Genomic DNA, 15,434 nt, shown 5'->3' on the forward strand with positions numbered 1-15,434 from the left:
TTGTATTTCCTATTATATATACATTTTTGTTTAGTTACATATGGCAATATATCTTTATTTGAATTGTGTTGTATTGTGTTTTTTCAAACATCATAAAGGCTTCATTTCTACGTTGTAGCAGGGCTTATATTTATTTTTTGACATATGTTTTGATTTGGTTTGTGGATCAATAACGTCAGAGGGAAGAGCGTTTACTTGTTAAGAGAGTAGCTGTAAGGGTACTGGCTGCATTTTCAGTCTTGGTAGAAAATGATTGATGCCCAGTCATTTTTTATAGGCAGTTTTTAAGTTCTGCAAAGCTATTGTCATAATGAAATGTAAAGGTTATTATGTGTGGAGTTAGTTTTATTGTTGTGCTGCTGAATGTGTATGTTTCAGACAGTGGTCACTAAGAGAATGGAGGAGAACTGCTGAAGAGGAAGTCTTGCCATGGATATTTGTTATCACAAAATCTAAAATGGAATGACTGTTAAGTATGGAGTTTGGCTTCATAGATTCTGACATGATTCAGAATAATTTGAGGCTGTCTTGCTATTCATTTAGGTTATGATTACTGTTACTGGGTAGGTTTATTCTGAAGTTTTCCATAATTACTAGTCTTGGTTTGAGTGATGGTGAGTGTTATTTTGGAGATGATGTAATATGTAACTAACAATTACTGTTTTTATTAACCTAAACCTGGTAACATCCTACCTTGATTTTGAGTGGGCAGACACAACATAAGATGAAAAACAATCATCATTTTGAGGGTTGTGTCATCACTACCTAATTAACCAGCTCCAAATTATCTGTCAGTAATTTCATTTCTGGCTTATTAAATCATTCACTGATGGGTGCTTTGCAGAAATGGCATTCCATTCTGATATCAATGCAAATCATATGAGAACTGTAAGCTTGCCTGTTTGTTATCTTTTATCTTGAAAATGTTTTATGCCCATTTGGCCAGCAAGATTACTGATACAAGGTTTAATGAAGCAGTTATGTATTGGCTGCCGCTGCCTTTGACAAATCCACTTAATGTTCTGAGCATCCATGTATGCTATCAATCAGTCATGAAGCCTTTTCCAATGCAAACAGCAGCTGTGTTACTGATACAATTTACACTCTGTACACACAGACACACACAGATACACAGACAGACACACACACACAAAATGTAGCATTTTGTAATGCCTCAACCAACAATTTGATTTGGGTCAGTCCTCTGAATTCTGATTCAAGGTCATATTTAATTGCTTTACCAGCTGCCAGTACAATATTGTTTTTTCCCTACATTCATATTTTAAAGCCGACAACGTTGAACACAAATTCTGTTTAATCTACAAGGCTGTTACATTGGTTGCATCTGTAATTTTGTTTTCCCACCTCTTAGGTTTCCTTACCTATGAAGAGAAAAGTCTGACAGCTTGTAAAGTTTTTCTTCCTGCACATAGAATTATTATAAAGTTATTCACCTGCAGTCTTCCCCTGTTTCTGATATTATCTCTTTTTCTTTATACTGTACCCAGAATGTAAGATTCGTCCCCAGATGTAAACTGTTTTAGAGAGTAATGTTAATCCTGTTGTCTTTTAACTAAAGGTTTGCACTGTGTTTTAGATATACTTAATGTTATAGTGCCCTGCTTGGATGTGACTGATGTACAAGTCGTATGTGCCCATGTCATGGTTGAAAGGGTCCTTCACCTACCCCATCTACACAGTAAACTAATGCATAAATAAATAAAAAAACCCAAATCACACTGTATGTTTCTATTCCTAATAAAAGGAATGCATCTTCTGAGTTCCTCTTATATGTTTGAGAACTGTAACTGCTATATTTGTAGGTGTAAAAATTTAAGTGCAATTATAAAGAAATAGTTTCTCTTTGGAGCATTCCACGGTCTCTGAAATGCATTGATCTTGTATTATGGGGGATGGAGGGAGGGAGTGCATTAAAGTTTGCCCCCCTGGAAAACATGCTTTGAATGTGTAACAGGGTCTTTGGTAGTTCACTGTTACTTGGGGTTAGTCACACTTAAACTATCCTTGTTTTATTATTTTTATCATCAAATCTTTAATTTCCTACAGGAGACCCAAGAAATAATTTTTACAATTGCATACCCAAGAGAAGATGTTGTTTAGCTGTTGTCGAATTTCTGTATTAATGATGTGAATGTAAAGTCACCACGTCTGGAATGGGATATGCAGGGCTTTGTGGGAGAGTAGCTGACAAGGTGAAGTAAGCATCAAGTAGTGCACCATTCAGTTAAGGTAGTTTTTTTTTGGGGGGGGGGTATACAACAGGACAATAAAGTATGGGGTGCATTGCTTTTATCTGCACCATTGTCAAAATAGAGTGCTTTAGCTTAACCAGTCATTGGTTTCAAGTGTGAGGCAACAATGTGGCCTTTTAAAATAACCAGAGCAAATTCCTGGTTTCTATGCATGCTGCTTCTAGCTTGTCAGCCAATGTGGTATGAGATGGTATGGTATGAATATGTGCCATAGAGAAAACTGGTTAGTACGAATGCTTCCGCAGTTGTGAATTGAGCCCAAGACATTATAAATTCTCTGCTGGTAAACTGTAGTCCACTGTCAAATTTAACACTTAGTAAATTGATTGTACTGACTCTTGGAAGTTCAGCACCATCATTTTTCTAAGAATAACAACAACAGTAACAAAAAAATATTCAAGGATTTGAATGTAGTTGAAAGCTTTTCTGATTACTGGAAAGGCAGAAAGGGAGCATTTCAATTATTTAATGTGCTGCAAGAATTCTTAAGCTGATCTGAGACTTAAAATCTCAAAATGTGAGTTTGACATGTCACAGATAATATGGCACATGTTCTGGACAGAAAAGGAGTATACCCTTCTGTATAGAATTTTGAAAGCTATTTGTAGGGTGCCCTGCCCGTGTGTGAAATGGTTACAGCCATTCCAAGGCTTCACGTGATATTATGGGAAGTTTGTGCCTAATTAAAGTATGATGTCAGAACCATGGTATTGATTGTTGAAATATAATGTGCTGTGGTAATGGGAGTGACCCGGTCAGACTAATTTCAGAACATGTACATACATATAAATCTGTGATAAGTTGTTGGTACATTATTAATAAGAGTTACCAGTATCATTTACTCCCACTTATAAAACAGTTTCAGACTTTCATGTCAATAGTTATGGACAAAGCAAAAATAATTTGGGAAAGGGCCTTAAATTAGAGACAGGTTTTTTAAGTGATGGTACTAGTAACTTAGACCTTCTCAAAATAATTTCCAGTTTTAGGAGGGAAAGAGAAAAATTCTGAGAAAAAAAATAGGTGTGTCCTGGAACAATGTGAACAGTTGGCAGGTATGGGTACAGAGTTGATACTGAGTCAATCCTCATTCCACAACCTTTGAAGACATTCACTAAGGTACCTGTCATTTGTTTTTGCTAGTGTTTAATTTTAGTATTAGATCTGTCATCAAAAGCTACCTCCACACAGAAAGACTTTGAAATATTTATTTATTTGCCTTTCATCACTGTGAAAGTCTGACTCGACAAAGCCCCTTTTCAATGGAGGCCCAGAGAAAAAAGCTACACATTACATGCTTTTTTTTACTCAAAGAAATTTTTATTAATTTTTTTTCATATCTTCAAATAGTGAAACATAAAATAATATAACATAATCAACTAATCAACTATTTACAAAATAAACTACATACAATTACCTAAGTATACAATCTATAACATCATATTTCCATATACAATATGCAATTGGTATTAAGACGCTATGCTGACTAATCAGATACATTTTTGTCCAATATTTTGTCAACTTTCTTCCAATAAATACATTACATGCTTTTTCACATCAACTAGCAAGAGCTAGCAAAATATATTACATAACACTGAGCTATTTAACAGCTGATCACTATGTTAAGTACATTATATTGTACATTACAACATACTAAAGTCAAAAATAAAGAACATTCAGCATATTTTACAGTTTATATATAAAGTCATATTGAACTTTTAGTACACAGACTGAGTGAGGCATATGCAAGTTTTGTACAGTTATTCACTTGAGACATGTAAGCAGGTGAGAAGGTGTGAGGATTTTATGATATTTACTTGATTTGGCTGCATAAGGAGTGGACTTATTAATGGTATGAGAGTAGGATTGTTTTTGTTGACAGGTATGATTTCACCGGAATTTTAAAATGTAGATAGGAAATGTTTAGATTTCGAAGGGGGCTTAGCAATGGGGGTGTTTCAAGTAAATGGCTATTTTTTGACGGGTAAGTTTTCATGGTAGTATTAAATCGTGAATGAGAGGACAGAGTTCTAATGTTTGTTGAGAGAGAGAATTCCACCATTTAGTAACATATACAGTCACCATTATGCATTTTAGATTTTTGAGTACGCAGTAAATGTTGGTTCACTGAATGCAGTTCTCTGTAAGCAGAGTACCAGTTAAATAACTGGCTGGAGAAAGACCATCTATCTGGGCTGTACAGCATATTGTGAGCAGTCTTAATGTGAGTGTAGACTAATATATTAAGTGCTCCAGCCAGTTGAGGGACTGAACTATGAGACAGAGATGCAGTCAGTTACTGTGGTTACTTGCAAACGTTCAGATATTCATATTCCTTTCTCTAGTCACACTTAGCCTGCTGCTAGCTGCCAGCTAACAGGCAGACAGTCCCTGAAAGAGTTTGAATAGATCTAAATTACATACTGCCTTAGAGACCAGGCAGTTTGACCTCTATGTAGCCTATAAGAAACAGAATATAATGACAGTTCCTGAATTTTTTTCTGAATATTTCAAGTTTTCAAACCTATGATTTTTGTAGTAAAAAATAATTATACCTTTTCAAGTTCTTCCAGGAGGGTTGTTTGAAGGCTAGAAAAGTGGATTGTTCAAAGGCTAGAGAATGAGCATTGTATTCAATAATGGCTCCAATCTGTGAGGTACAGAATGACACAATGGTTTTGCTAGGGTGATTAAACATGCCCTTTAGAATTAGATGAGGCCACATTGTATGCTTTTCTAACATTTTTATACAGTTAAATAGAAACACTACATTTCCTGGAAAGTTAAGACCTTTGATATAGCAATTTAGATTAGAAATCTCTTGAATGTAACCAAGTTGCATACATTTAGTCACAAAGCTTCTTTATAATACAAAATCCCATGTTATATTAATTTTTCCCCACAGGGGTTGATGTTGATGAAATGTAAATCTGAAACATGCTGTTAGCATTGTCATATGGAATCTGCAGACAGGCTCTATTACTGATGAACTTACCCACAAGTGACAAAATACAGTGGGGAAAAAGATCAAGATCCTTATTTTAAGCTGCTAAATGTACATCTTCCTTTCTTATTAGTTATTTTCATTATTAATATGTCATTTTTGTATCCATAAAAATTACAGAACAAAATTGTCTTAGCCACTATGGCAGCTAAATATTCTGTATTAGAAAATTGAAAGGCCTAAATATTACCAACCTCTCATATTGAAAAATGTTGTTTTTTCAGAAAAACAAGTACAGTTGTCGATGATTTGTTGGGTTATTAAAGGGAATCTCCCGGGAATTAATTTTGTCTCATTGGCATGTTTGGGATTGCGTGTGTGTGTGTGTGTGTGTGTGTGTGTGTGTGTGTGTGTGTGTGTGTGTGTGTGTGCGCATGCGTGTGTGTGTGTGCATGTGTGTGTGTGTGTGTGTGTGTGTGTGTGTGTGTGTGTGTGTGTGTGTGTGATGGTGATAGTGCTCCCCCTAGCAGCCAATGCATCGCCTTTGCAAAAGCACCCCTCTACACTCACACATGCATACATTTAAAAGCCCATACACATATTGACAGCTAGACACCATAGACACACGCGCACACACACACACACACACACACACACACACACACACACACACACACACACACACACACACACACACACACATCAAAAAACAAGCCTCCCCACAGTTGATATCAGTTAGGGAATGACACATCCATTACCCATACACATGCTCCAAGAGACACAAAGACAGACACACAGATAGATATGCACACACATCCAGAATCTTGATTCCCTACCTAACCTCACTAAGGTAACCACATGGGCAGATGGTCACAGATTCACACATACACATTCATACAGCTTCATTCATGGCTCTACAGATATACTCAGACATACGCACACATGCAAACACACTCACACACATAACACACACACAAACACTTCAACACCCTCCCCACACACGCATCTTTGCTGAACTTACCAACACCATGACTGCTTCCACAGGAGCGAGTAGGTAACTACTGCCTTTCAGCAGTGTTCACATTTCCTCCAGCAGTGAAATTGGGAGATGCTGGAATTTCCGGGGGAGACAATATGGATAATTAACATTATCTGCTCCCCCAGACTAACACGTTAGTATTCAGCTCTGCCCTTGAGCCACCCTCCACACTGGGGCCCCTGCTAAGTGGAAACCTCAGTAGTAGGGCAGTCTAAGAATCAGAAATAATTACCATGAAGGCAAAAATGATCATGTTATGGCTTCCTTATTTTGGTAATCCTTTCTGAATCTGAGCCTCTCTTTTTTTCCCTTTCCTTTTAATTTTTTTTTCTTTATAAACAAAAAATAACATGTTTTCTGAACTAAGGTAGGCACACAGTGGTCAGACTTTAAGTCATTGCCTATCACTATCCCTAGAATATATTTTTAAACAATGTTATGCACATACTGGTCAATGTTTAAGTTATTGTCTACCATTGTCCCTAGGTCTTTAATGCTGGTGCCCATTTTGTGATTTGAACATTTATTTTGTGCTCATAATTATACAATTGTTGATAAATCTCATGATGCAACATGTGCTGACATCAATAGTGAAGTCATTACTGCAGCACCAGGTGTTCACTTTTTTGTAGATGATCTTAGACAACATCAGCATCTTTTATTGAAACAATTCTGTTATCCAGTTTGCAATCATCAGCATAGTTTTGTAATGCATAGACCATTTCACACATTTATGTCTGAAAATAGTCCTAAACAAGAAGTAGCACAGAGCCTTATGGAATTCCACCAATAACTCCTGTTGGGAAAAATTGGTAACCCTCTACCTTGATCTGTATCCTTTTACTTAACCAATATGGTGCCTATTAAATTATGTATGAACTGACATTTATTAATGCTATTTATTTGGCAGTTATTCCCTCATGAGGGGTATTGCTGAATGCCTTGCAAGTACATGATAAGGAGTATGTTGCTCATCCCGTCATCACATGCTGATTGCATCTCTTCAAAGAATGTCATAAGACTCAAGTATGATCTCCTCATATCAGACCCATACTTTTCTATATCTAAGAGAAAAAGGTCCCCTGTGTCATAGGTTCATAGGTTGGTACTAGGCTATCGGCCCTAGGGCCTATACAAGCCTAGCCATAACAATTCCCTGGATATTTCTTCCCACAGTATTTACTTCCCTGGACCCCTGTCTAGCAGTCATTCTGGATAATATCCACTTGGACCTTCTCCATGATTTTATGTAGAACACTGGTCAGGCTAATGGGTCTAAAATTGTTTGGGTCACATGTGAATCCGAGCATGTCACTATAGGCAGCAACATGTTCACATGCCGACATTTTATTTAACTAGCCAGACAGATATTTATTCATATTTTTTAAATTCTGTGTTGGCTGGTCCCATGGAGTCACAGCTTTTAATTCTATCTCTGACAACAGTTATCATATTTCTTTGTTATACAGGAGATGTCTCCACTTGTCTCTATGGTACGCTTGCATATCTATCTAACTGTCTATCTATTGCTTATTGTTTAGTTTGCAGAAATTTTTATGCACACGCATTTGCTAAGTTCTATGGATATGTGGTCTGTTGACTGTTTATTGATAGGTTTCCTTACACAAGCTTGAGGAGAAATTGCATGGACGTCAGTAGCTCTCAGAAAAAAAAGACAGACTGCATAACAGCAAATGCTTTTTCTCATAGGAAATCATTGCCGGTGCAGTTTCTGGTTGAGTGCCAGTGATGATTCATTTGTTTATGGAGAGTTCTCCCTTCTTTGCATTGGTATATATAATTTTTTCATCTTTATGGATTTCTGACAAATTTTTTTTTCCTTTTGGGGTGTCAGCTTTTAGGAAGTTGGTGTTTCATAGTAGAACCTTTATTGATAACATGCTACATTTAGAGTTTTTCACCTTTCACTTTTCTGGTGTAATTAAAAAATACTTTATTGACGATTTCAACATTGGAGTACAAGCTAAATTCACACTAATGTCTGGAAGATATAATAAGAAAAGTAAATAGATTGTTGTAGTTTATTAAATCTAAACTTGTTTTTTTTTCAACTAAGTGTAATTTTTAAAAACTAAGTAGCACCTTTTTTCTCCTTTTTAAATATCTTATTCATTTTTGGATTCTAGCAAAGTTTTTATGTTGAATTTACCTGTATATGTGTAGCTTACTGGCATGTATTTATGAATATTTATGAATACATTAATATATTTTTCACAACTGCTGTGCATTCTTTTTTACATGTTTACATGCACTTTGCAGTACAGCACTAGGTATTGTACAGAGATATTAAATTAAGACAGAAAAAGTGGTTAAAAATGTGGGGTACTGCACCAAACAAGTAGTGAGTGGGAAAGCTATGGAAAGGAGAATAACTTAGATATACTCATTTTAGGATGAAGGTTTCCCAGTATGATCTTTTGTGTTCAATAAAGTGACCAAATGAGATAAAACTGGGCGGGGCTTCTAAAATAATATTTATATTAGGGGAGGGTAACTCAAGAGCTACAACTTACGAACAAGGGACAAGAAGGGAAGTGCTGTAAAAATCAAAACTAGAAAGCATTCTTTTCTGACAAATCTTAAAATGAAAGTGTAACCTGTTTCTCTTACCTCAAATAAAAATGCTATTTCTCAGTTCCTCTCATAATTTAGAACAGGTAGCCTCTTTGGACTCAAAGAATAATATAAATGTTTACTTTCTTGCCTTAAATTAGAGTTTTTAAAACTACAAGAAATAAAAAAGACAGAGTAAACACTACCACCTCACACCCACTCTCACTCATATATGAACTCCAAGATCACACAAAAAATAAAGAAAAAGAAACAGGGGAAGCAGTTGTTATTACACAGTACTTCAGCACAAAAAGGGCAAAACAGTTATTAGGCAGTACTTAAAGGACAGCCGCACCCACAGACTCAAAAAACATGTTTACTTCATCATGATTTGGTGTTTCTGTATAATACTGTATATATGATACTGTATAATATCAACTGCTTCCCTGTCTGCTCTAGTATGCAATGTATAACTTTCACTGCTTGTGCTTATTAAAGGACAACAATGGGATATTAAAGCAAATTGCTCAACCTGCTGTCTCTTTTAGTCCCTGTTCATTGATGCAACAGTGAAAAATCACCCATACAGCTTTAAAAATGAATCCACTCAACTGTTTTCCCTGTTAGGTTTCCTACCTTTCTGTACTGTTTTACTTTCACTTTGAAAACCAAGTTGAAAAACCTCTAGCTGGCTCTGAAATGATGATGTCACATCTGCCAGACCTCTTGCTCTAGCTACCGGGAAGTTTCCTCCCCCAAAGTGATGTAATCCCCGCCTGATTTGCATGCTGTATAGAAGAGCCAGTGGACCTCCCACATTGTGATGTCAGAGCTGCCTTGCCCAGCCCACTCTTAACCTAGCAAAAATGTTAAACTATAATCTCACTTTTCTGAAGAGCCCTACCGATCTGTGACAAAGTAGAGGCAGAAGCACAGTAGCAGCTGCAAAAACTAAGAGCATAAATTTGCAATGACCATGCGTAGACATTAATTGCATGTTTTTACATAAGAAGCAGATGTCTGTCACAATTAATCGACAACACTACATCAGATTACAAGAAGTATGCAATACCGTAATTTTCTTAAATTACCACTTAAAAAAAGCATGTGCTGTCGTCATGCAAGTCTGTGAAATATTTTGTGTTTATAGTGCATCATTTGTTAGCTATTTAACCAAACAGGGAGGAAAAATAAGTGGGTGTTTGATGGTTTGCAAAACAATGATTATTCCCAGTGCTATGGAGCTTGGTTGTAAATTTGACAGGAGGAGTGCAACAAAAAAAGTCTCCCACTGTAAGGAAGGAAAGGCTGACAAGAAAAAAGTACATTAGTCTGGTCACCTGCTCCGAGCTGTCAATCACATGCAGATATTGGGTCAAATTACCCTTAGCTCTTTGACAGCTAGGAAAGGTAGGTGTGAAGGGGGAGCGGAGATACCTTGAAGAACTAGATTTCAGCCTTCACAAAAGAAATCAAGTAAGCATTTCTAAGAAGAAAGAGCAATAAAATGCTATTTTCAGTTCTGTTCTGTAGCATTTGCACGGCTTGTGTTTGAAGTAGTCATTGAAAAAGGATAAAATTTTAAGCAAAAGTAGGTGACTATAACACAGCAGTGAATGAATGTAAAATCAATGCACTTACAGGAGCTTTAGGGAAAACGTGGCAGATATAATGAAACTTTTTGGAGACAAACAATGCATTCTGGGATACTTAGAGGCAGACTAAACAATCAGAATTATTTCAAGATACCAGACCCCATGTGGTCAGAGTCAGAAATTGTGTATAAAAATATCTAAAAAGCTCTAAATAGTCCCATTTGGTGTTAAAATGTAGGAAACACCAAACCATGATGAAGTAAACATGTTTTTTGAGTCTGTGGGTGTGGCTGTCCTTTAAGTACTGCCTAATAACTGTTTTGCCCTGCTTGTGCTGAAGTACTGTGTAATAACAACTGCTTCCCCTGCCTGCACTAGTAAGCAATGTGTAATAACAACTGTTTCCCCTACCTTTGTTTGTTAAGCACAGTGTTCTAACAGCTCCTTTCCCTGTCTGTGCTTGTTAAGCACAGTAGTACAATTGCTTCCCCTGCCTGTGTAACAACAACTGCTCCCCTCCCCCTGCCTGTGCTTGTTCATTGTTGTGTAATTACAACTGCTTCCCCTTCCTATGCCTGGACAATTTCCAGTTCAGTAAGTATACCAAGAAACTGTATTATTGTTCATTGAGCAGGACTTGTAATCCCCAATAATACTTGGCAAATAGAGAACTCAGTGAGAGGAACCTGTCCAGTAGCCATATGCTGATTGTATCCACCACAGACTATCCTGCTTCTTCACAGATAAGAGATATGGGCTCTAAACTTCCAGGATAAGTAAAAACAAAAAAGGTCACAATGCAATGTTTTACATGATATTGCCTTAAAACATTCAACACTTGATTTTAAGATTCTGACCTCAGTGTACCTACAAAAATAAATAAATAAAAGTCATGTTTGTGGTGTATATCAGATGACTAGCATATTAGTTTCAAAGCTATAGCTAGTCCAGGTCCTGTGGTCAATCAAACCAGTTAGGACATTAGTCAAAACTTTAGTTGACGCTAACAATAAAAAGAAAAAAAAGAACAAAGAATCTGGAGACCTCTATTCTAGTAGAAAGTCTCAGTTCCTTTATTTAGAGAGATGAGTGGTGCTGTATGCAATGTAATTTTTTCAAGGCACATACTGTTGTAGTTATACAAGTCCAGCTAAAAGCAGGTGGGTCAAGAGGAGTATGGGCAGTTTCTGGTTGGAGAGCTGAGGAGGTTGGAACAGGAGTATGGCTCCCTCCACCTGCTGATTGGAGGCTGGATGGTCACCCCAGAGCTGAGACACTGTTGAGCTCTGACTCATTCTATTTATTCTTACTGAACTGTATAATGATCCAAAAGAGAAAACTCCAGAGGAAAATTGCAGTGAAAAAAATAGAGAAAGAAATCTTACAGACTCTATCTGGTAAATCATATTAATAAAGCCCTTATACAGTAAAATATGTCAGGAAACACTAACTGTTTAAAAAATCACCAGTATAACAAAATAAACCAGATAGTTCATGACAAAATGAACAATTTAATAGACATAAGCTTTCATGTACAAATCACGCTTATTAAAAAGTCTAGTATATTGCCTTATTTGATAGTCAGCATGGCTTATCTTAGTGACCGGATCCCAGTTTTTTTTTTAAAAAACACCACTCCATAGCTGGCTTGGTAAAGCGACCTTTAACTTGACCGTGGGGGACCATGTGTTCACTTTTCAATTAAGCAGCCCCCTAGGGCCATCATATACTTATGCTACACCTGGATGGGACTCACTTTGGCCTGAGGAAGTGGGTTAAGCCACCTAGAGGGGATTGTGGTGGGAAACCAGCCCCGGGTCTCTCACTCACAATTCCTGAATTGGGAATGGGATACCATCTTCCACAGCCTGCTCTAAAATATTGCCATCCTAGAATTGCCAGTTTGAGATGACAATAAATAGAAGCTAGAAAACAGTCCAGAATTAAATTGCCATCTTACTGTAATCCTTAAATACAAGCCAAATGACATTCCAGATGTTCAAACACAGTAGCTAGAAGAAACATTCACCAGAAAGTTTTGACTAATGCACTAACTGGTATGATTGACCACAGGACCTGGACTATCTATAACTTTGAGACTAACAACATATACAATTTTAAGGAAGTCAGGCAGTGTTGTTTGAGATTAGTCCTAGTCACTTTGGCTCTTTCTCCTTGAATTTTGGTCACAGATTTCCAAGTTGGACTGATCTGTTCCTTGACTTAGATGGGTAGTATTTTAAAAGATGTCTAGCACATGCAACATTTAAGCTCTAAAAGAACACAAGACGTAATTAAATAAACAAATGGGCACTAACTGACATATTAAAATTAAAACATAGAGTATATTTGACACTTATTTAAGATTATGTATGGTACCTTAAAGCTAAATGATGAAAGATGGTGGTAGATATGTTTGTTGCATAAATTACGTAGAAATGAACAAAAATAGGAATTAATTATATATATCCAATAGTAAATAATATGGTCCTTCAAACAAAATATATCATAGATAATAAATTTAAGAAAAAGAATGAGAAATTTGGTTAATACGGGTCTATATTGTAAGTTCGAAGTTTGAAAACTTCGAATCTCATATGATCAACATCATATGAGCGAAGTTTATAAACACAGAACATTACAATGGAGATCACTGTATAGAATATTTCCCTTCACTTCAATGTAGTGGGATCTCGGAGTTGGTATATTTAAGCAGCAGGGGGTGTGGGGGGTACATGGGGGCTTGTCCCCCTGCATAGAGCGTTCAGGTAGTTTTTTTTATTTTTAGTTTGTTTATATTTTATGTTTGAAAACTTCACTCATATGGAGTTGATCATATGTGATTCAAAGTTTTCAGACTTTGAACATATAATATAGACCTGGTTAATACAGTATATAAAAAAAGATGGTAATAGATATGGGCTCTGTAATGTAAATTAAGTAGCAGCATGTGATGCCTTGAGGTGACTGCATGCTTTTTTTTTGCTTGAGAAGAAATACATTTACTTAACAAGTTAACAAATTAGCATCTTGGGCAGCTACCAATAATCCCTTTTCTTAGAAAATGAGCTTGAAACAACAGGCATTGTTAGTGTTATTAATTTTATGTGTTGACTGGGAGAATCCCATTAAGCAAGTGGATCATTTTAAGGGGTGACCAAGGGAGAAAAATTTCAAATTGCAGTACACATATACAGTTGATTCAATAATACAGTTTAAACAGAAATGGAATAGTCAGAAAGTGACTAAAACAATTTTAAATGCAAAGAACAGGTACTGAACCAAATAAGTATACTCAATGCTACTGGCTAAGTATTTAATAAAGTGCTGATCAAACTTTAAAATGGTGTTTTAATTGATTCTTTATAAGTAGAAAATCTGCATGATCAGATACTTAGACTACCATTCTGACAGTAATAGATGGTTCTGAACAAATGGCCTCAGGCCTTTTTTTTAACATCGATCCTACTCTTTCAGAGTTAGCCAAGATGAAGGCATTCATTTTCTGATTACCCACTTATATAGTTCAGGATCACATGGGAGCTCAAGCTTATCCAGGTAGTCAGATGGAACAAGATATTTAAAGCAGTGTTAGGCATAGCCGGCGTTAGGCACCCGCAGAACTCGTGACTTCGGGGAGCCCTTGATTATCTCCCCATGAACAAGGGCCCCCAATCAGCAACCGCAGGTTTCTCCTTCTCTTCCGTTTATTCCTCAGTACCGCATAGATGTCCGCAAGGCAGCATGATGTCACCGAGTGATTGCAAACTTTTTCTGTTTTTTTTTTTTTAATTTGTCTGTAAGTTGCCACCAGTCAGGTCCACTTTAGTGAAGCAAGGGATCTGATTGGTTGCAGCAGACAAGGAAGTAAGTTGTCTTTTTTTTAACAAGGAAGTAGTGAAGCAAGGACCTGATTGGGCATTGCAATTTGAGGTGCTTAGGGTTTTTGAGGACAGAAAAAAATACTTGTATTCATGAGTGGGTTACCTTGTTTCTCTCTTCTGTGGTGTAAACTGCAAAGATAACAATGTTCCTGCCTGTGACCCTCTAGCAGATTTGCATTGTGCGCCTGCAGATTACCTGCTTGTTTAGACATCACTCAGTGGATTGGTTTTCGGGCAAAATCAGTCGAGTCTAAGAAAGCATCTATGCTCTAGTGCTGCCATGTCTAAGTAAACCGCATATGACTCGAGCTAGATGAAGTAAAGCCTGTTTGCCAATGGGGACCATTTCCCATTTGAACATACAACCATCAAAATAGGCTCATCTTTTTTCTATGATTGCAGGACCTACAATGGGTTTGGCTGCAAGAAAGGGAAATCATGAGCTTTGCAATGTCTGGCAACAAGTGTGTAATCTGCTCTTGTAAGTGTATACATCAGGCTGTGTGTTGTCTGTTTGTGTACCTGTGTAACTGTGTGTTTGTTTATTTGTATGACTACATGTCTGTGTACCTGACAGTCTGTGTTTGTATGTGTTTATGTCACCTGTCCTGTGCTTTAATGTGCAACACAGAAATGCCACAGTCTCATTTGGAACCCTCCCTCATGTCACAGTTTCTGTCAGACAAATATATGAAACATGAACAGTAACACGAAAAGCAGAATGTCATGGCTCCAGTCAGACATCGAAGCAGCTGTCATATGCAGAATAGATATGACCCATTTTGGTGTGTGTGTGTGTATGTGTGTGTGTGTGTGTGTGTGTGTGTGTGTGTGTGTGTGTGTGTGTGTGTGTGTGTGTGTGTGTGTGTGTGTGTGTGTGTGTGTGTGTGTGTGTTTATGGTCTGTCTGTCTCTCTGCCTGCTATAAAATGCATTACAAGGTATCACAATTCCACTCATTGTAGAGAGCTTCTACAGTTCATGAGGTCAGCTGTGATAACCCCAGACAGAACACTACTACTGTATCAAATGCAGTGTCCTGGAACACTACTACTGTATCAAATGCAGTGTCCTGGAACACTACTACTGTATCAAATGCAGTGTCCTGGAACACTACTACTGTATC

Source organism: Protopterus annectens, chromosome 6.part1 (genome assembly GCF_019279795.1).
Source record: "Protopterus annectens isolate FY-2018-M chromosome 6.part1, PAN1.0, whole genome shotgun sequence".
NCBI lineage: Eukaryota > Metazoa > Chordata > Ceratodontiformes > Protopteridae > Protopterus > Protopterus annectens.